The sequence below is a fragment of the Hermetia illucens genome, chromosome 3, assembly GCF_905115235.1.
Source record: "Hermetia illucens chromosome 3, iHerIll2.2.curated.20191125, whole genome shotgun sequence".
In the NCBI taxonomy this organism is placed as follows: Eukaryota; Metazoa; Arthropoda; class Insecta; order Diptera; family Stratiomyidae; genus Hermetia; species Hermetia illucens.
Genome location: NC_051851.1, coordinates 129,059,694 through 129,083,473, shown reverse-complemented (window position 1 = coordinate 129,083,473; position 23,780 = coordinate 129,059,694). Strand labels below are relative to the sequence as shown.

Here is a 23,780-nt window from a genome sequence, read left to right as displayed (position 1 = left end):
ATTTCGGATGTGATCTAAACGTGTGACGCCACTAGTCCAACGTAGCATCTTCGTCTCCATTACCGCAAGACGTCGTTCATTGTCTTTTATGGTCGGCCAACACTCAGAACCATAGAGAGCGACTGGACGGACGACATTGCGGTAAATTTTAGATTTGAGACGTTCGTTGATACGTCGATCACAAAGGACACCAGTTGTGGAACGCCACTTCATCCAGGTTGCGTTAATGCGTGAAGCAATTTCATAACGCAGTTCTCCATTGGCTGATAGCGTTGACCCGAGGTATTTAAATCGCTCAGTTCTGGGCAGATCACTGCCGCTGACAGTGATTGTGCCTGTTTCATGGGGATCGGTCGTCAAAAATTCAGTTTTGTTTAAATTCAATCTGAGACCGTGTTGCATGAGGCGATCATTCCATTTTTGAACAAGTTGCTCGAGATCATTTTTGCTATCAGATGCTAGAAAAACATCATCTGCATAAAGCAGTGTGTAGGGCGCTGGACGTTGGATATCCCGTGTGACGGTGTCCATAACAAGGACAAAGAGGAGTGGTGAGAGGGCACTTCCTTGATGAACTCCAACAGAGACACGAAGCGGTTTTGATACACCCGCCATACTTCGAACTTTACTTTTCGGATCGTGGTAGAGCAATTGAACCCAGCGCACGAGTTCTTCTGGCACGAAGTGTTGTCGTAAAGCATACCAGATGAGTTCGTGTGGCACACGGTCAAACGCTTTCTCAAGATCCAGAAAGGCAATGTAAAGAGGGCGATGCTTCTCACGGTGTTTCTCCATGAGTAACCGCGCAGTGTGTATTGCGTCAGTAGTTCCGCAGTTCTTGACAAATCCGGCTTGATTCACGGTTATTTCAACGATTTCGCGAATACGGTTGTCAAGAATGCGTTCAAAAATCTTCATGGTATGGGAAAGTAACCGGATCGGACGGTAATTTGAACATTCTGCTGGGCTACCTTTCTTTTTCCATATTGGAACAGTGGTACTTTCTTGCCAGTCAGATGGTGTTCTTCCTTCCTGAATAACCCGGTTAAAGAATTCACTGAGCCACGGTGTTGGGTCCCAGCTCTTTGCTTTCCAGAGCTCAGATGCGATGTCGTCAGGTCCTGTTGCTTTCCCCGATTTCATTTGTTTTATTGCCTCCTCGACTTCAGTTACGCTGACTGGTGGAACTGCTCCAAATGTCGGCAATGATTGTGGAAGTGGAGGATGAGCAAATTCTTCAGTTGAAATCTGCTCGAAGTATTCTCGCCATCTATCCGTCGCGGCTCGACGATCAGTAAGCAAAGTACCGTTCTTGTCATTAACACAACAGAAGTGTTCGATATCCTGTGTGCGTTCATCACGGCTTTTAGCAAGTCGGTACAGATCTCTCTCGCCATCCCGAGTGTCCAGTTTATCGTAAAGATTTTTGAAATGGTTCGCTCGGGTGACAGCGACCGCTTTCTTTGCTTCCCGGTTGGCATTCTTATAAATTTGCCAATTAGCAGGCGTTTTATCGTCGAGAAATTTGTGGTAGAGGCGTTTCTTTTCACGGACCTTCATTTCAACATCATCATTCCAAAGCCAAGTATCTCGGTTGATGTACCGCTTACCCGGCTTGGTGACCCCGAGGGTTGCAGAGGCCGCTTTGTGGATCGTGTCTTTCATTTGGTTCCATGATTCTTCCACATTCGTAATGGTTGGCAATCGTATGAGTGAGACCGTTTCTTCGTTCTTCTCACCAAATCGCCACCATTTAATGCGCGGCGGGCCAGTGCGTTCCTCACGCCGTTATATCGGTGGCTTAATTCGCAGGACAGCAATCAACGGCCGATGTTGAGGTGCGATGGTCTCATAGGGAACGACTTTGCAATCAGTGACAGTGGTAAAATGTTGGCGTCTTATGAGAATATAGTCGATTTGCGTTTTATTGTTCCCACTATAAAATGTGGGAAGATGAGACAATCGTTTGATGAACCATGTATTCATAAGTACAAGGTCATGGGTGTCCGCAAAATCGATTATACGTTCGCCACCTTCATTGCGCGCTCCGAACCCCTTTCCCCCATGGCACCTGCTACCGTCTGCCTTTTCACCCACATGACCATTAAGGTCGCCGGCAATGATTATGTAATCATCAGCAGGCACGTGACAAGTCTTTTCATCGATGAGTTATAAGGCATTATTACTAAACTCGTAAAATGACGAGTTGTTTATGTTTACGAGTTAACCAAGATTTTTCAAGGTTTTTTAAAATGTTTTTCCGGGTGTGGTCAAGAAACCTGTGTATGTACTTCCTGTTAAAATGCATCCCAAACTGATATGTGAAACGTGAAATGGTACCTGTTGATGAGTTCCTAAATTATCTGGCAACCTGTTGATGGTGCGATGTCTGTCAATTAGAAAGTAAATAAGTATCAGCACTGAATAAAGACATTCAACAGTGAAGGGTTTATTTCGATGACTCATAGATGCTTGATAAATATATTTTTTACAGCTTCAATTAAAAAAACGGAGGATATTAATAACTGTTATCTGACTACATAAATTTATTACATTCAGGACACTGGTAGCAACAGAGTTTTATACACTGCGTTGAATGAATCTTACAAGGATTCGATTCAAATAATAAAATGAATAAATATTCGATTTTCTTAGAGCTACCGCTTTGCATAGAAATTGCTGCGTTAGCGTAGAAAGTATCCCCATTAAATTCTATGGAAATGAAGAGAGACTTTCCCCTAAGCTTTCACTGAGCTCTCTTTTTTAGTCCTTTTGAGTTTCACTGTCATAGTCTCTTTTGCGTTCCCGAATAAAGCTTCGAAAGTTAACTGCTCCACTTTCTAAATCCCGGCAAGTAACCTAAAAGTTTAGTCCTTGAGGGTGAACTGGAGGATTTGTAACGCGGCATTGTCCGGGAACATATCTTTATCTCGTTGGAATGTGTCTTGTGTATTTCTGGATTCCTTAAAATGAAAAATCGATTTGAGTCAATGCAATCGCGGAACTACTTTGATTGGGGTCAACTTTTTGAATAATATATTGTGTGCAATTGCGAGAGGGATGATTGCCGGGATTACGAGTATTTAGAAAAGTTGTTTCCCTATACAACAGCAGAATAATATTTTGCAAATTTTGGTTCCATTTGTGAGGTAAATGACAGAAGGCATCTTTTAGAGTGCGGTGTGGTGTGAGTGGAAAGGAATTGTGTATGAAAAGTGTGCGCGATTGTAGGAATCGCGCGGAATACGGTTATGGTGAAGGGATGTGTGGTGGGTGAGACGCATCACGAGTGGTAAAGTCGCAACGATGAATTTCTAGTGGAATTGTGAAACATGGTTCGGGGAAATCTGGTGCAATAAAATATTGCGACTCTTAATATTTGGGCCAGGAACAAACCTTTCCTTCACTTCAGACCTACATCAAACAACGAGTTTTCTGAATATTATAAAGGATTTTATCGGAACTTCATTGAACCAAAGCTCCTGGCTGCATTGCGTGGGAATATCCATCCTCAGCTTCTAGCAAGACACACAATTCTCAGCTTTAGACACTTTGAAGCGTCTTCGTTTCGGTCCATCTTCAGCTCCTTCATACACCCTGACGCGAGTTTTCGTCCCTTTGTTTGTGGGCTCCTTTTCCATTTGTGCATGCGGAAGTGGAATGTGAATCCTCAATTTCGTGTGGCGTGTGTTCGAATCAACTTTCAGGTATTGAAGCAAAGTGGATAAATAAGGATAAGGTCGCCGCCTGGGCACATGTCGAATGCTGTAATTTAGAGGGATTTGCGGACGGATTAAGAGAGGATAATGCGATGTCGCTTATGTAAGTCGTACATACTATATAATAAGATAAGAGAAAAGGGGTTTTAATTTTCCTCCGGAATGCTGTTGATGCTGTAATTCTATGAAAACTGGAGTTAAGTTAAATTTAAAAGTCAAGTAATTGACTTTATTGCTGATGTCAGAATTACCTTTGATTATTTATAAGTTCCTTAGGAAAACTTGTCTGACATGGTAATGTAGTTCTTATAGCGGATTGAATTTTTAAAATATCATATAAAGTAGAGGATACTATATTGAATCACTCTCACTTCTCCCGCTATTGTGCTGGCAACAAAATATAATATATATTTTATTATAGTTTTGTTTGAAGGACTTCACACGGCTGCGGTTACTGTAAATTCATACCTGGAGCATACTGCGACAAGCGCAACCGCTTTCGTGAGAGGTTTATACTACACATAGTATTCCTATGACCAATTTGTAAACCTACGAAGGTAAGGTCATTCACATGGTACAACTGCTAACAGAATTACCGTCTGTCCTCTATGAGTGTTCCATTCATTGCTTCTTCTACTCCTACTCAATCATCTTTTGACTTATCATCCACCGACGATATTTCTCATTTCAAAATAGTGCCGGTCATGACTATTTAAACGATGCATCGTTGACAGAGATTAATGAAAAGCAACATTTGACTGACAACTTCCGGACATAGAAACATGTTGATTAGACTTCCAAGGCAACTCTTTGATTTCACTGTTGAAAGAAATAATGCATCAAAATTAGTGAGGTAATTTGGCGAATCCAACCGAGATAAATCGAATGTAATACATATTTCAGCTGATGGTACATGAAAGTCCCGGGGATTTAACATGAGTACCTGTCATGTAGGTTGTGTAGTGCAACTCAACGATTGAGGCCACAAGGAGCTGTGGTCACAGCTATAACCACTATGAAACTCCCACAAAGTAAATAACCTGGCTGAGAACACATACCCCTGGAATTCTCGTCAAGCATATTCTCTCAGAGGAACATTTCGTTTTCCATGGTATCAGATAACTTCCGGTGAAACTTCGAGGCAAGGGCCACTCTTGATGAGTCCATTGCAGACTCGAATCTGAACATCCTCTTTGAATACGTGGGGATGGCATACCCCAATGGCTTCACAGGAATTATCCCGGTGCTGACAATCGCAACGAAGCCTTTCCAACAGTAAACTACCGCTCTGTGATTAGCTAATGGTACATATATTTTCTTACTGATCACTCTTCCTGTACTGTTTTGCGCCATGTGATTCCAGGGCGATCAATTCCTTGATCACTCATCATCAGTTTCCACTGCATGATATAGCCAGCAATACATCCTTCACCAATTAAATACCTCCCCGTCATCAGAGAACTAGCTTGGAACCGTTTGAGACATTACTTCGGGCTAGCTTTCCCGCTCTTTTGGCTTTGGGAGCCTTCAAGTCAGGGAATTCCTTTCGCCAACAGGAGAGGAGGAAAGGGGTTGTTAGCTCAGGAGGCCGCTTGCTATCCAGTGCCTCCGTCGGTCGAGCCCAATCTTTTTCGCAACAAAAAGAGCCCAAATATAATGCGCAATACGACTCCATCTGCCAGCGCTCCTCATCATCTCTCTGACAATGTTGTCTAGAATGAGCTCCCCTGTGTCTACAAAGAGCTGCTGACGAAAGCCGTTCCACATCTCAAAAGAGAAAAGGGTGTGCTCGGCGTCGTCCGACACTCCAATTCAGAACACACAATGAGGAGATGGTGCCTTTCCAATCTTGTCCAAGTAAGACTGAAAACCTTGAAAGTTGGAAAAGGAAGCAATTAATTTCACTATGCGTTCGGTTCAACCACGGGTCTACATTTTCGATAAGCCGCGCAGTCCATCTGCGTCATTCTGGCTCATTTTACCAAGAGAGTTGCCAATCGGAAGTGTGTATGGAAACTGTCGACTTGGGAGAAACTGGAAATCCGACTACGGCCGGCCCGTCCACGGTACTACAGCCCAAATCTACCTGCAAACGGAAGTGGAAGGCTCGGCAGAAGGCAAATTCAGTCAATAAGGAGGAGGACTACAGGCTGAATCTTGCCTGTCAAAACCTTTTGCTTCACCCTTACCAGGAAGAAAGGGTGAGGAAAGGGTGTTGGGGTGAGGACATGGACGTGGCTGCACCCTAGGTGCGGTAATGTCCAGAGAAATCGGAAGCAAGGAAGCGGAATCTTCGGTGGAAGGCGGGGATAAACTGGCAACCCGGTGAGACGCACACTGGATACACCAGACTCCTCTGTCAGCGGTAATGCGCGCAAGAAGTGTAGGACCAACATATCTTTGGCGGGCAAAGCTTTATTCTGTCCGGCACCAGGGCCTACATCTGCGTGTCCCGCGGAGAATGGGACGGGTGTTCCTAGAAGTGATCAAATCAGCGAGAGACATCTCAACGAAGCTGGTCCCTCCTATAGGAATACGGACACGAAAGCGGGAAGGAAGAGGACGTATGCCCAACCTGTAGCCTCATTGCTGACTGCTTCTGGGGGGTTTCCTCCAAGGATGGGAAAACGTTAAAGGAATAATGCCTGTGGAAAAAAATGCTGGAGCCTGGAACGAAGCTAAGATTTAACAATCAAGGTTTTCACGGTGGGCTTCTCCATTTGGAGTGCACTGATAAGGCTGCTTTAAAGTGGTTCCATCAGGTAATCCCGGCTTTGAGTTCTGGCCTTCGGCTCAAGTTCACTATTGTGAGCACTCAGCTGTGCAAAATATAACATGTCAGATGTTGGTTACCGGGCCCTCGAAGGAAGCAGAGGACATCATTCCCATGCTGGGTGAGCAGAGCTCGACCATGGACTTGGGTCACTGGAGAGTAAAGTTCATGAATGCCAGGAAGGACAAATCTACGAACGTGGGGAGTATTCGAACTGGACTGAAAGAATGTGAATGTGTTCAGGGAAAGTGACCATATGGTACCCCATTTTTTCCTAGATAGATTGAAATTCAATCATATCACGAAACTATAGAGCATCATCTCCATTTTAAGAGTGAAGAACAATGATGATCTTTGACTTGCACAAGCTAGATCAAATTGCAGCATCTTCGGTGTACTTTCCCACAATGTAGCTGCTCGCGGAGGATAGTGCATACAGTGGCGGAACTCCCTTATGGAGGTTGGCACTGGCGAAGGGACTAACTGCTAGTAACTTTTCCTACACCAACAGGCGGAAGAAAGGGAAACTAGGGACGTGAACGAAACTGAGTTGCCAGTTCGAGTGATCGGATCTATACAAAGTGGACACTGCAAATCAGTGAAGGTGTTAAGGAGACGAATGCTCTGCCTGATGAGATGAGACCTTCCATGGATGAGAACATGGGAACTGCTGTACCTCCAATTGCCGCTATTCTTAGAGAAATCAAACACGAGAGGATCAAGCTTCTGGTGGAAGAAGACCTCATCATATACCGACCGTAACAGTTTTCCATTACGCATCAGACCAAGTTTACGTCGAAAAACATGAAGATTGGCCAAATTAACCACCTATCTGCTGGTAGTAAGGCTGATAAAGCAAGTGTGTTTAATTCGATTTAATAGAATCTGCGGCATGGGATCAGTAAAGGGGACTAGTATATTTTACGATGAAAGATCTATACGATCGAGAGCTTGTGTTCTGATGTCAAGACGGTTAAAGACAACCATGCTGAGACAGTTCTGTTTCCGGAACCTAGTTACGGTGATCGTACAATTCAATCTGACCATTGCGGGTGAACGCCTGTAATACAAAGGCGGAATCCTACGAAAACGAATTGGACAAAGTTCAATGAGTTTGTTGGCAATAAAGTGCAGGTCCCTAGCCGACTAAGGACTTCTTTGGCGCTTGAAGATGAATCGAAAAATCTGCACACTTTTAAAGTGCTCTGAAGAGGTCTGTCCTATTTTCGGAGGCCAAAGCGGTAAAATGGTTCTTTGGTGGAACCGAGAACTGCAAAAACTCGGAAAATCAAACAGGCGACTTCTGAACCGTGTTTGTAAAAGTAATAAGAACGAAGACTGATTAAATTTCCGGAGCTCACAGCACGATTGTAAGAGGCTCCTTAAGTGTTCTAAACGAGATTCCTTTTGAGCGCACTGTGAGGTACTGGAAAGCAAAAGAGAGACTTCAAGGCTGTGCAGAGTCCTTAACAGGGATGAGTCGGCCCAGTTGGACTCTTTTAGAAAACCCGATGATACTTTCACGAGCTCCAGACTGGAATCAGTACAGACCCTCTTGGAAGTACATCACCCGGGAGAACTGGTGAGAGAAGTGGAGGGGGTTCGCGGAACCTTTTTAACACGAAAATGCTGCAAGGCGAACTGGAACACTGTGAAAGTGGTTGTTACCAACGAAAAGATGAGAGCTGCCATACTGTCTTTTGGACACTTCGAAGCACTTGGAATGGATGTAATTTATAAAGCTATGCTAAAGAAGGTATGCAGCACTTAGAGCGATTGCTAAGAAATACTTTTTTAGCAAGTCTTGCAATGGGCTATGTGCCTACCTTTTGGTAGAAGGTTAAAGTAGTCTTCATACCGAAACCTTGGCCCTTGAAAGATGACTATTCTATTCTAAAGAACTTCAGACAGATCAGCTTGACTCAGTTTTTGGAGAGACTAGCGTCGGATTCGTGTTGAGGAGCTCAGGTTGCATCCATTTAGTGAAAACCAACATGCTTATCAGCGTGTAAAGTCATTCTTTGGTTTCAAGGATAGAGGATGCAACTCTGAAGGTTGAGCACATGATGAGGATGTTTGTAGACATTGAAGGGGCGTTCGACTGTGCGCCTTTCCAAAAACTCTATGATGCCGCCAGAGGGCGTTTGAATGTCCTTCATTCCAAGAAAATTGTGATGCCACCAGACCGCATGGTGTAAATAATACTTTCATTAAGTGGATCCATGCTATGCTATGCCAATCCAGAGATTGTTGTGTGCCGAAGTGGGTGTTGATCGCTACCTAACAGCAGAAGAAATGAAAGGCTACCCCAAGCCGGTGTGCAATCACCACTTCTGTGGAGTATGCTCATCAACTCACTACTATGTGAATTGCAAAATTTGCCAATACACGCTAAGCTTATGTTGACGATGTGGCTGCGCTTGCTATTGATCGGGATCTTGGAACGGTGTGTTGAAATGTACAATGCGCCCTGGATTTGCTAGACAGGTGACCCAGGCATGAACTTTGAGTATTATTTACAAAAAGGAGAAAACTGGATGGACTTTGCCTCCTGGGGATGAGGGGTCCGACCCTTCGACTCTCAGAAAAAGTGAAATATATGGGAGTTACTCTAGATAAAAAGCTTTTTTGGAACAAAAATGTAGAGGTAAAGTTGAAATGAGCTCCCACAGCCTATGGGCTGTGCAGACGGACCCTTGCCTCGACATGGGGGTTCAGGTCTCATTTGATAATGTCGATATACGTTGCTCGCTCGAGCACGACATCCGGCGAAGCTCCAAATGCATTACTACTAATTCGATTGGATCCATGGGGAAAGAACGGATGTGGGGGGGGATAGAGCGTTGGAAGAGCTACTGGCAGAACTGAATCCAGTTCTTACAATGCCTTCTGATTTTCGGGTCCGCATACTTCTGTTTGGTAGGAGATATGAAGTGATCCTGAAACGTGGAGAGAACTGGGAAGTCCCAGAGGAATGCGTGGCGGGATATACGGAAGTCGTCTACACCGATGACTCAAAAGCAGAACAGGGGTTTGGAGCCTACCTGTCGAATAAAACGAATAAAACGAGAAGTGGGGTTTTCCTTTGAAATAATATATAACGCCTTTTCAAGCTAAAGGATATGCGATCCTAAGGGCGGCAGAAAGGGCAGCCGCATTGCAAGGCTGCATTGAGGGTGTTAAGTAGTCGTTTGATCCCCTCGAAAATTGTTTAGCAATGCAGAAACCATTTGAGTTCTATCTCTAGATTCAATACGGTGGAACTATTCTGAGTACCGGGTCACTGTGGTGTAGAGGGAAATAAAATCCCGGATACTTAAGCAAAAGAGGATTCAATGTCCCCCATGCCATGACCGGCACCAGCAATTAGAGTATCAGTAGCATTGGCTAAGGCTAAGCTCTTCAAAAAGTGGGAAAAAGCTTCCCACAATGGCAGGTGGTAGAGCCTAAATGCTGCTAGACACACCAAACTTTTCTTGTCAGAAAGAAACATACATATGCATAAGTTTATCGTGTTGAAATGCAGGCATTCTGGCAGGCCATAATTCACTAGCTGGACATATGTTCAGAATAGGAATTATTCAAGATGATACGTGTTCCTCCTGTAATGAGGAAGCTTAATCCACGTTGGAACGGGTAGCATCACATCCACTAGCGGAAATCCTGCCATACATTCACGAATCCGGGATATTCCGTTGGACGGGGGAGTCGAGTATAATGCGCCCCCACGGCTTGAGTGTTCAGAGGCTATAGCTTCTTCCCCACCACATCCATAACTGGCTTTGGGTCGTGATTGCTCGGGAGCTGGGAATGTGTCGCTTAAATAGTTTCCCGGTGAGTCTTTCCATCAGTATATTACTGAACTGTGAACTGACCCATTGCCGGTATCGATTAGATGGATAGAAAAAGCTATTAAGGAATGTTTCCTAGTATATATTCGTGGGGTAAATATCACAATAACGACGGAAAGCATGTTTCATTATTTTATTTTGGATCAAAAATGCATATATTCGACCAAAGGGGGGTTGGATTAAAAATACAGGAGGCACGCTTATAGTACGAAACGGATGAAAGGCCCAAAAAACATATGGATTCGGCAAGCTAGATAGGTATCAGTGACCGCTGCGAGAAGTCCAATTAGCGTTTTGGTGCGCCGTTTTGATGCCACAAACTCCTAACACCGTGACTGTTGTTATGGGAGCAGGGACGCAGAGTCTAGCCAGCTTACATCTTTAGAGCCAGCTCGTAGTATTCACGAAGGAAAGCAGCTCTCCCACCCTGTAGCTAGAAATCTCTCTGAGTTCCCCAAAGAAACCCAGTGTCCGAAGCCTGACTCTAACTAGAGCTGGGCATTCGCAGAGAAAGTGCATGAGGGTTTCCCTTCCTTCTCCGCAGCTTCGGCAATGCCCTATGGGCCAGTGCCCCGTGTAGACCGTCCCAATCTTGAATGCATTTGCACGCGTCTGGCACAGGAGCTCTCGTGATCTGGCTGTGTTATAAGCGGGCCAAATTCTCCTTGACTTGGTACAGCTTGTAAGCCTTCGTCATCTTAGGCCCGCGGCTGCTAGGTAGTTCGAGTAGACTCGGCCTGCGACAACTGCCAGCAGAACACTTACTGTATTGGCCGAAGGACTGTCCAGAGCAGAGCCTTGCCTGGCCAATCCGTCAGCCCGCTCATTCCCCTCTATCATCCTATGCCCGGGAACCTAGAGGAGATTGACCTTGTGCGTGCCACCCAGACTGCTAAGCGCATCTCTGCACTCCCCACCAGCCTGGAAGATATCGTCGCTGAGTACAAGGCCTTGATGGTCGCTTGGCTGTCGGTCAGAATGGCTATGTTACGCTTGGGACTCGAGTCTCGCTCCGCAGACTTCCAATATCGCCAGTACTTCCGCCTGGAATACTCTGGCGAAACCTGTGAGACCATACGACTTGGATATACTATGTGTATTCGAGAAAACCCCCGCGCCGTGTGGCGTAGTCCGTGGGGGATGCCCAGATTTCCCCAGGTATTTCATCTAGGATGTGCCTGTGGCCGTAGGACTTCGCTGCACAGTATCCGGACTCACGTAGTCTGACGGCACTGCATGCTGCAATATATTTAATGTGGAGGTCTAGGGAGAGGAAATGCACGAGTACATTGAGAGCATCTGCCGGACAGGACTGCAGAGCCCCAGTAGCACCTGTATACCCGGTTCTTTGAATCCTATTAAGCTTCATCCTATTGTATTTTTTCTTCAAAGCCTGCCACCATATAATAGAGCCGTACGTTAGGATCGGGCGCACTACAGCCGTGTACATCCAGAGAACCATCCTCGGCCGGAGACCCCATTTCTTTGCAAAGGTTCTCTTGCAGGCATAGAAGGCTATACAGGCCTTCTTAACCCTCAGTTCTATGTTCAATCTCCAATTTAGATTTGGATCCAGGATTATACCCAGATACTTTACATCAGAGGAAAGAACCAATCTTTGTTCATTCAGCCGGGGTAGATGAAATTCAGGTATTCTTTCTTGGTGGTGAATTCGGCAAGAGTTCACAAAGTAATTTTATTGGCTCTTTCTTTATGGGATGTTTTAGGAGACTCTTATGTCGAAAATTTCCTCGTTGAAAGTTACCATCGAGGCAACTTTGCGAGGTTCAGTTCAAGTGGAAGAAGAAACCATTTAGCAACTGCAATGTTAATAAATTTAAATGCAGCAATGTGCATCTTTGTTCAAGCTGGGCCGAAGGACACCCTTCACTGTGTACGCAAGTTGATCTGTACTTATATTTGGAGAAGTTTTATCGATACTGGAAAGCAACCCTATAAACCAAAAATCTCAAACGATAACCTTTCGTGAAAGTGGCTTCCGAAGTCAAGAGCCTGTCCATTAAGAACTAAACAACTTCCATTACTATTGTTAAATAAGTGAGCTAGTCGTAGCCAATAACTAGCACTTACCTAGTATTTCTCATATGAACAAAACTAAACTATGTAAACGACTGTTTTAAATGACTATATTCTACCTCTGGCTATAACAAATCCACCCCACAAAAAGTCAAAATTTTCTTTTGTAAGAAATTAATTAGTGCTTCTGATCAGTTTCGGATTTATTTGCTGGACTGATGTCTCCCCCCGGTATTTTGGGAGGTGACGTGTAACATAACATTGTTCTTTAAGATACTCCCTAAATGTCGGAACTAAAACAGAGCTTTCCATTTTCCCAGACAATAAACTAGGCGAATGTTTGTTCCTCTTGGTGGTGAAGAGTTCAGCAATTTATGATATGAACTTTCCTGCTTTTCTAATCTTTTTGCAAAATTATTGCCTTAAAAATATACTAACCATATTACTCAAAAGCGTCTCAAAAGGTTAAAGTTAAAAATTATCTATTTCATTTCTTCGTGATCTTTCGTTTCAGTGCATTTATTCAACATAATATCATCAAACTTACAAACAAAATTATCCATTCTGAATGCAAGTTTTTCAATTTAAATGGAAATTAAGTTAACTTGCACGTTGTCGGAAAATATTTTGCATATAATTCTCTTCAATTCTGTTTTCTTAACTTCTAACTTTTTCGATTAACTTAAAGTTTCTTAACGAAAACTCTTGCTCTAACTGGCTTATCAAGCCGACGAACATTTCAGGACGTTCTAAAAAACTGCATTTTTCCCCAACTCCGAAAAGGCTTTTCTTAAAAGTTTCCCCAAAGAATAGAAAACTTCATTAAAATGGGCTCAATGTTCCCAAATTCGTTTATAAAAGGAGTATGAACAAATAGAGAAGTCCTCCCACGGTAGGTATACCATAATGACAATTCTGGGTGCCTTTTAAGGGATGTCCTCATGGATGGAGAAAAACAACCCAGACCATTATTACATAATTACGGTGGTATCGTCCTTTCATGTCTATTGAAAGTACACTTTGTTGACATACAAAGGTAGGCAGCGCATAAGGAGAATTCTGGGAAATAAAAAGCAATCCAGCCGAAAACATTTGCCATGAATTTTAATTCATTTGCTTTTCCATGTTGATAATTTTATTTTGCAGGGCAACAAGTATGCCACATAAAATGGGCATGCAAAAGAGGCAATGTTGATCTGTTGCAACTTTGTTAACCATAATAGGATTTCCAGTATAATACTCTACATTATGGCTAATATTCCTGCCTTTTACGGTCCTATGCCTAGATAAAGGAGGACTGTTTGGGGCAATTATTACTATACTTAGTAAAATAAAAGATAAAATTCTGGCAGCAGGGAAATGATAAACAAGTCGGGAAACCGGAAGCTTGACGCTTGAGGTATAAAAGGTTTTGTGTTTCCCTATGTGAGGAGCATAACGTAGTTCTCCATTGGCTTCTAGCATTGACCCGAGATATTGAAATCGTTTAGTTCTGGGCAGGTTACTGCCATTGCCAGAACTCAGCGATTTAAATATCTCGAGTCAATGCTATCTGCCAATGGAGAACGGCGTAATGAAATTATTTCACACATTAACGCAACCTGGATGAAGTGGCATTCCCCAACTGGTGTTCTTTGTGATCGACGTATCAGCGCACGTCCCAAATCTAAAATTTACTGCAATGTCGTCCGTCTGCCGCTCTCTATATATTTCTGAGTCTTGGCCGACTATAAAGGTCAATGAACGGCGTCTTGTGGTAATGGGGACGAAGATGTTGCATTGCACTAGTGGCGTGATACGTTTTGGTGTGGTCACGTAATTCACGCTAACGAGAATTCAACAACCAGTATTGGTCAGAACATTGAAAGCAATGGTAAGCAACCAAAAAGCCGGCGAAAACAATGGTGGCTTGATATGCTGGATGTGGATTTAAAGGTCTCAAGATTACATCCTGATCAGGCATTTGATAAAATGAAATGACGAAACTGATCACCACAGGCCGACCCCCCTTGTGAACTGATGGCTGAACAAAAAGAAAAAGATGTGAGGAGCGACGAGTGCACGACAGCTCCGTGTAATATAGCTAAAAATTCCATTGCCCTCTATTATCTAGAAAGCGATTTAAATAAATCATTTGATGGAAAGCTATGTGTTGATAATGGTCAACCTCATACGCCTCACACCCTTAGTTTAATATTATTAGCAAATGCCAACAATTTAACCAGCATCAAATATAAAAGAGGGCTAGGGAGAATTAGATCCTTCTTGAATGGAATTTTAATATTTCACTCGAATTTCAATTATTCTCGTTAATTATGACGTCAGCATCTTATTTGTATGGCTTAGGATGCTGTCAATTAGCACGAAATTGACAAGTTTGAACTTCTATATCTTTGACACTAATAGTTGGATTTTCATGGAACTTGGCATGTGTATGCACGAGACCGTCCTCTATGCCGGTGCAAAATTTGGTACACCTAGGATCAGCTTAAGGGGAGTTTTTTAGTCAATTTCTAAAAGTTGATAATATACTATTAGTAAATTTATTTGAGCAGATACCGGAATGGGACATCTCTCGAAGATTAGATTTCACATAAGTGTTTTACACAGAACCTTAAAAAGGGCTGCAGATAAATAGATTCTTCATAAATGCATTCACGCGAATGTCAATTATTCCGGGTAATTATGACGTCAGCATCTGATTTGCATGGCTTTGGAAGCAGTAAACTCGCGCGAAATTGCTAAGTTTGAACTGCTATAACTTTGGCGTTAATTGCCTGATTTCCATGAAATTCAGTACATATATACGAAATATTGTCCCCTATGCTGGTACAAAATTTGGAAGTCCTAGGATGAATTTAAGGGGGGCTTTTCAGTAAATTTTTAAAAGGTAGTAATATACTATTAGTAAGTTTATTTGAGCAGATATCGGAATGGGATATATTTTGAGGCCTAGATTTCATCTAGCTGCACCACCCTGATTTTTTCGGATTTTTAGGTTGGGTAGTTTCCGAAAATGAGTCCTGTCTCACTTCAAGTGCGTACATTTTGACTCCTTACTCACGCACTTTGCAATTTATGCCAAAACTAAGGTCAGTTTCGGAAAGTACAAATCGGGACCTTTCATTTGATACCCTACAAAACTATATCCGGTGAAAAAAATTTTTGAATCCCCCGTTTGCATGTATGGGGAGCCCCCTTTAAACTCCACCTAAATTTATGCCACTCGCTGTATGCGTGGGATTTCATAGCTCCCATCTGTCCATCAAATTTTGTTCGGATCGGTTTAGTCCTTTTGGAGAAAAGTGCGTGTGACAGACAGACAGACCGACAGACATTGAATCGATTTTAATAAGGTTTTGTTTTACACAAAACCTTAAAAAAGATAGTTCGTGTTAGTCCACTACGCTAAATCCTATCTAATCTCTCATGATGACAGGTTCAGTGACAAGAAGACCAAAAACTGTGTCGACGCTCAAGGATGTGGGTGAGTGTTCATGACGCATGTACGGTGTTAGGAAATGAACAAATTAGTCCAAGTCGGCTGGCTAAAAACTTCTCCAATTTGGAACCCCAAGCACTTAATATAGTGTCTACATTGCCATCTCTGAACATTTCGGTGGTACCGTTAAAGAAGTCGAGTGGTTTGACTGGCTGATGAAGATCGCTATTATCTCAGCTGATTACACGGCTCATTTTTTCACCGCATATCCACCACAAACAGGTCGACATGCTAAGAGCTAACTACTTGACACAAGGATTTGTAATGCGTATGTTGGTGACTATATCGTCATTGTGGATTATCTGGTAATTTCGACGAAAAGGTGGACAGCAACATGCCATGGGGGTAAAGTTTTGGGAACAAGTAAAGAGGATGTCATACGTACTGTCGATTTGGCCGATATTCATTTCCTCGTATTTATCAATATATCATTTATTAAATAGTTATCTCATCTTCCTATATTTAATAGTGGGAATTGAAAGGAACAAAAGCATTCTGTATGAGACCATTGCATCTCAACATCGGCCGTTGATTGGAGCGCAATAGTCTACCGTCAAATTAAAAGGTCACAATTTTGCGAAAAAAACGAAGAACTGACTACCTCATTTACGTGGCTGTTGCCATGAACGTCTAAGAAATACGGAATTAAGCTAAAAATGAGACCCACAAAACGACCTATGCAACCTTCGGGGTCATAAAGTTATCTAAGCGATTCATCAAACGAGATACTTGACTTTGGAATGAAAATATCCAAATGAAGGTCCATGAGGAGAAACGCCTCTCTCGTTAGTATCTCGTCAAGAGAATCCTTGTCAATTGGCAAATTTACAATAATACGAACCGTGATGTTATCCAAGCAGCCAGTTACAATAAACTGGATACTCGGGAGGGAAAGAGAGATCTACATCGATTTCCCAAAACTGAAATCAACAACATCCTATGTAGAGCACTCCTCGCTAACGAAAGTTTCTCGAAATCGATGAAGAGCATGTGGAGCGAAGATCTAAACTTCGCGAACTGTTCCAAAGTGATCTGTAGGATTTTGATGCGCTCATTGCTGGATGATCCAAAGCGGAAACCGGGCTACTCTCTGTAGACCAAGCTTTCGAGATGCTCTTTGATGCGCTCCACGAATCTTTTTGCGGCAGGGTGCATGCAGATACCCCTCTTATTGTCACATTTAAAGCGGGTCCCTTTCTTTGGGATCTTGGCGATCATTCTCTTCTTCCACTCTTTAGGAAAGGTCCAGGATTTCCAAGATTTCCGTACGAGTGGAAGCAGCAGATTTGCAGTAACTGCAGGTGCAGAGGTAATTAACTCTGCGGGAGACCGTCAAGCCCAGCGGTTTTACCCCGTTTGAGTGAATTGATGGCCGAAATGATTTCTCTTCTGCTTGGAGGAACAGTCCGTACCCGTATGTTACGGTGACCAGTCATTTCATCCACAATAGGAGGAGCCTCAGCGGATGTGATACGGTTGAGAGCCGTGGTGAAGTGTTCTTTCCACTTCTTCAGCTGTTCATTATCATGGATGAGAAGTTGACCGTTAATGTCCTACACAGGACCATCGAAAGATTTGCGACCACCTGCAAACTCTTTCCTGATGCGGTATACAGTGCTGAAATCTATGTTACCTACGCCATCTTCCGCTTCCTTGATCAGCATAATAGCAAATTCTCTCTTGTCACGGCGTACATTATGCTGAACTTCTCGTGTTTCGCTCGGTATCGGAATTCGGGCGCGTCAGGCCCGCCATCATTGGCATGATTCCGTAGCCAGCCTTATCTTATGGCGCCCCTTCGGGACGTGATCGACGACCTGTGTAACACCTGAGAAAAGGGAATATTTAATGGCAACCCAATCATCATCAACGGCGCAACAACCGGTATCCGCTCTAGGCCTGCTTTAGTAAGGAACTCCAGATATCCCGGTTTTGCGGCGCGGTCCACCAATTTGATATCCCTAAAAGCTGCCCGCTGTCCTGGCCTACACCATCGTTCTATCTCAGGCAGGGTCTGCCTCGTCTTATTTTTCTACCATAGATATTGCCACCATATTGGGTAGGGCTGACAACCCTACACGGAAAATAACTTGTTACGAAGCCACAACAGGAGCCTCGGACTAGACGGATTACACAACGACGAACCCGGCAACGACAACAGAATAACGATTTGCGCATTTTCGCATGGAACGTGCTCTCCCTGTACAGAGATGAAGCTGATGAGCAGCTAGCCGATACCCTGTTCCAATATAGGGCTGATATAAAAGCGTTACAAGAGATGCGTTGGACAGGGACGGGTTTCGTGGAGAAGAGCCGCTATACCATATATTATAGTGGCCAACCAGTAAACCATTTGTTCGGAGTAGGTTTTTTAATCAGCCAAAAAATGAAACCTGCTGTTATGGGCTTTGAAAACATAAGCGAATGGCTATGCATGCAGATATGATATCAAAATCATACTTGGGGATTTTAAGAGCCAAGTAGGGAAGGAGCCCGTATTCAGGCTATACGTTGGCTCCAATAGCTTACATTAGATTATTCAATTAGCAGGGCCACACGAAATGGTTGTTGCAAGTACCTGGTTTGCGCGGAAAGCGGTCCACAAACATACGTGGGCCTCTCCAGATGGGACCACTTTCAAGCAAATTGACCACGTGTTGATCAAACGCGCCACCTCTCAGCCTTGATAAATGTCAGAAAATATAGGGCGGCCAATATAGACTCGGATCACTATCTCGTTGGCTTGGTGCTCCGAGCTCGAATAACAATACCACCTAGAATCCTCTCTGACAATCAGGTTGGAGTTAACACTGAAGCCATCCACAATACAACCCTCCGCGACACCTATAAGAGGGAAATGGATGCCGCAATAACCGCAGTCAACAGAGGACCTAGAGATGAAGCATCGGAAAATGACCTTCACAACCACCTGAAGAACGTTATCATTGATACGGCCACAAACATACTTGGCCCCAGCCGCAAGAAAAGTCGGAACGGTTGGTTTGACGATGAATGCACGCTAACAACAAAATGCCGCATACCGAGTAATGTTGCATTCTCAAAGAACGCGGGCACGCGCAGAGACTTACTACGAACTCCGTCGACCGGAGAAGCGACTTCACAGACGGAAAAAGGAAGTCTGTGAACTAAAAAAGTACAGGGAGCAACCACCCCAGGCGCGGAAGTTTTACCAACAAGTCAGCAGGATGAGGCCTTATACACCTCGATGTTCATCCTGCCGAGACAAAGAGGGAAATCTGATTTCCGACAGAATGGGCATATTGGAGCGATAGGTTGAGTACTTTGATGAGCTACTGAACAACCAGAATATCGGCAAGTTGGAGATCCCGCCAACTAAAAACGACGGACAAATACTGTTACCGCCAAGTTTAGGAGAAACAGTCCGCGCAATTCATAGGCTAAGAAAATCATAAGTCGCCAGGAGCCGATGGAATTACGGCCGAATTGGTGAAATATGGAGGCGACCAGTTACACCAAGTGGTTCATCAGCTTGTGCTCAAGGTATGGGACAGCGAATCAATGCCTGACGATTGGCAACGAGGCATTATCTGTCTCATACATATGGGCTGGGCCAAATATGTTTGTGGCCATATCAATGATAACGTTCTTCAGGTGATTGTGAAGATCATTTGTTGATGCTTCATCTCCAGGATCTTTGTTGACTGCGGTTACTGTATCATCCATTTCTCTTTTATAGGTGTTGCGGAGGGCTGTGTTGTGGATGGCTTCAGTCCCATCTGGAGAGGCCTACGTTTGTTTGTGGACTGCTTTCTGCGCGAACCAGGTCAACAACCATTTCGTGTGACACTGCTAATTTCGTGTGACACTGCTAGTTGAATAATCCGCAGTTCATTATCATTTGTGTTTTGATGAAAGCTACGGGAGCCAACGTATCACCTGAATACGGGTTTCCTCCCTGATTAGCTAGCTGATTCCCAAGTATGATTTTGATATCATATTTGGGACAGGCTTCGAGGGTTCTAAATTTGCCTCGCAAGGCAAAGTTCATAGCTGTTCGCTTATGTTTTCAAAGCTGATAACAGCAGGTTTTATTTTACTGGATGTCCACTATAATATATGGTATAGTGACTCTTCTCCAGGCTTAGAAGCTCAATCTCTGTACAGGGAGCGCACGTTCCATTAGGAAACGCGCAAATCATTATTCCGGTGTCGTTGCCCGGCTCGTCGTTGTATTATTAGTTCAGTTCTTGGCTCCTCTTGTGGATTCGTAACAAGGTGTTTTCCGTGTAGGGTTGTCAGCCCAAAACCCCCTCCCCCGCATCTGGAAGAACAGCTGCTACAGTTTGTCCCGTTTTTGGGCGGGTACAGTTTGTCTCGTTTTTAGGCGCGGGAGATCGCGGGATCCTTCTTCGTCTGCAGCTTTTCGTTAAGAAAGAGCTCCCAGCGGTCACCACGTGGAGGTGGAGATAGAGTTTGGGAGTACCAATGCTCATCGATATTTTCAGGCGAGTAACTCAGTATACTTGCCGTTCAGCCACCAGGTTAAGCGCTCCTCGCGGTAACCGTCAAAAGCTACCCGATGCCGGGTTTACCTCTCCTACCACTTGGCATTTCAGAGTATAAAAGCTCATTGCCGCAAGAGGGAGAGGAGTTCTCTCCAAAGTCCGACCATCTTACTTCGCTTAGGCTGAGAATGCCCAGCTTATATCACTGTAATTTCCGCCCAAGTTGGAGAAGTTGAGCATTCTGTGGATCCTCGCTACCTTTGTTGAGGAGTATGTGCATATTCCAGAAACCAATCATCGCTCGTTTTCGATAGTCAAAGGTCTTTGACGTGAGGTCAGTCCCCATACGGGGCGCTGTTGTTATTTCCGTAGCAGTAAAGTTTCAACATTTGCAGGTTGCTAGCCCACAGATTTAATCCCTTTTAGTCGCCTCGTACAGCAAGCAGGGAAGGGTTTGGGTGTGTACCCACCATTTTCGTAAGAAAAAACTCATAGGGCAAAAGCGAAATACCGAAGCTCCACTGAAGTGTCTTGTCGACACGCGCTTGCATGTCTCTGTGCTAACCAGGTTCGGGAATATGTGGGAGGGGTTCCTTTTGCATACTTCAGTTCCTCACGTGTCATTTAACAAACTTTCATGTGTTCTTCGACCGATGCGTGAAAAGCATTAAGGGGAATATCGTGGTAACCTAGTGGAAAACACACGCGAAGCAATAACCGGAATTAAAAAGAAATACTGGCTCGACTGCGCCCGTGGAGTTGTGAAACTCCAGAGTATAAGCTTAGCAGCATGTTCAGCGCATGCATGAGATTCATCCGTAGACACCAATTAATTCCCTAATGGCATCATAAGAAATTCTATTTTTATCACTCAATCTCATTCCCAAGATTGCATGGGCTGATGACAGTTTTGGAATGGAACCCAAATATCGGCTCACATATCTTACTTGTTACATATGTTCAAATTCGCTTCGTGTGAAAGTTATCAAAATAGTGAGGAAATATAAAATGCTATCGGAATTCATCCTTGAATAAATGAGGAACGTTTTCGCTTTAACCCATACTTGCATGACTGTGTCGGATATTATTTGTTCTTTCGGTGGACTTTATTGATTTTATATTTATTTTTAGAAATCACAAACCCTCATAAATTCGTTAGCGAACCTGTCAGGGTTTCGTAATGCATACGGGCAATGACATTAAAGAGCTTTCGCAAATAATCTTAACAAATCTCATGAATTGGAGCGAGAGTCTGTCATAAATGCTATTGAAGGAACACTAAAAACCCTTCAAATAAATAATAAATAATACACTTTCCCTTTATTGGACCATCGTTTGTTGATTAAAGAAAGTGGTCTAAAATTGTTTCGCGTACGTATTATTATGTAATATTTTCTGAAACCTGCAGGAGGAATAGGGTCATAATAATATAAATTCGGATATTGGTACCTAGTTACTGGTTACTGGTGAGAATACAGGACCATCAATACAAAACCCTGCTTGTCAAACATTTACATATAACGTTAAAGCATTCATGGCAAAGAAAAGCATAGAAATCTATAAATACAAAGTCATTCGAAGAGAGCAGTTTGGGTTCGTAGCTGGTGGCATAAAGAAGTATTTGGTACCAAATTTCTAAGTCCACCACCCAATATACTATATGATCCATAAATGCCCAATTCGTTTATGGAGTGTAGAAAGTTCAGATAGTAGATATGCATGTACCATCTTAAAAAGTTTTCGGTATTGATTACTGACATTTCCTCTACATTTCACCATCATAGCTCATAACTACCGCTGAATCCTGCCTGAGAGTCGTATTCACTACAACCACTTCCTTCTCCTTAGCTTACACACAATTACGGTATCACACCGCGGGGTAATATCAACTTTAAACTGCAGCTGGTATTGCTATTCATTATCTTCGCTGGAAGAGGTTAGATATTACATACATTTTAACGATTTTGTTGACTGGACAGCACTGACCCTTTCCAAGGGCTCCCCACCAAACTATCAAAGACGTAGGATGGCGGCCTCGTTGAACCCCTGGGACTCCATGCTTTACGTTATATGATGGCCGAGCGTATATCTGGTCGTTTTATTATTGTATTTTTGTTGAATCGTATTCGTATATGTGACTTGATTGTGTACGCATATGGTTGCCATTTAGCTCTTGGTGGGGTACAGTGCGTTAACCACACCTACGCGTCTTTGTTCGCAATTAAGTAAAATGCCATTCAGCTCCCTTCACGACTTCCCGAGATACCCGCACTCCACTTTTACTGTTCTGCACCAAGTGCTCTTGGGGCGACCCACTCGCCATCTTGGAGAGTGGATTCCACTGCATGCCGTAGCCCTCAATGCAATGGTCGCCCCTCTTTAATGTATGACTTATCTACTGCCACTTCCGCCTTCCGAACATACTGCGTCGCAGGCATGTGCGCCGACCAAGTTCTTCGTTTGAAATACTTTCAGACCAGCATACTCAAATGATACGACGCAGACAGATATTAACGAAGACTTGGAGCTGTCGAGTGACAGGGGAGTCCACTTTCCATATGATACTCTCATATAACAACACAGAAAGAACACTAGTACAGAACAGTCTCAATTTGATCTTGGTGTTGAGATAACTGCATTTCCAGATTTTAGACAGGACAACAGGATCTAGTTCTGCTAATGAGTCAAGCAACATCCAGTATGGTGCCACCGTCCGCAGAAACCACGCTTGCTAGATATATAAATTGATCAATGCCTTCGATACTCTGCCCCTTGCTGCAGATAGGGAGAGTGCGATGACACGATTGACTATTATTTATCTTGAGTCCAACTCCTAGCCAAGGTCCATGACCCGGTGAGAGAGCGAACAAATTCTCTCTTCTTACGGCGCACACTACGCTGAATTTCTCGGAGTTTCGCTCGGTATTGGGGTTTGAGTGCGTTACGTTCTTCGTCGCTTGTAGCGGTCAATAGAGCCTTCAAACCCTGCCATTCATCGATTCGCTTCTACGAGCATTTTTTTATGCAACCTAATGCCCATTCATATTCTCGGGCGGGTTGCTCAATATATTTGCGGACCGATTAGCATGACAGTTCCCCGACTGTCCAGCGACAGTTGGATTGTACAAGCGGTTAACGTTGCACTTAGAGGTCACAGCTATCCAACCCTGCGAGAAGTAACGGTCAGTACGCAATCGAACGAAAACGCTCATCAGATGTTGATCCCTTTCGAGGCCGATGTCAGCGCCTATTTTGTCACGAACTTTCAATAGGTATTCTACTGCTGATTGCAAAGTGGTCGATTTGATTGTTCCTGCGGTGTTAGTCAGTTAAAACCCAGCTGATCTTATGACAGGTTCTGTGCTCGAATAATGGACCGCCAACGACCAGGCCGTGGAAGTTTCAGAAATT

General features: G+C 43.7%; 1 protein-coding gene across 1 annotated transcript in view; it reads left to right on the top strand.

The window, feature by feature from the left end:
- The first annotated feature begins 3,063 nt into the window (after positions 1-3,063).
- Positions 3,064-23,780, top strand: part of LOC119652956 (adenylate cyclase type 3) — a 327,645-nt gene continuing 306,928 nt past the window's right edge. The window contains exon 1 of the mRNA XM_038057352.1: positions 3,064-3,822. The gene's annotated coding sequence lies outside the window, so the exon portion shown is untranslated. The remainder of the gene's footprint in view (positions 3,823-23,780) is intronic.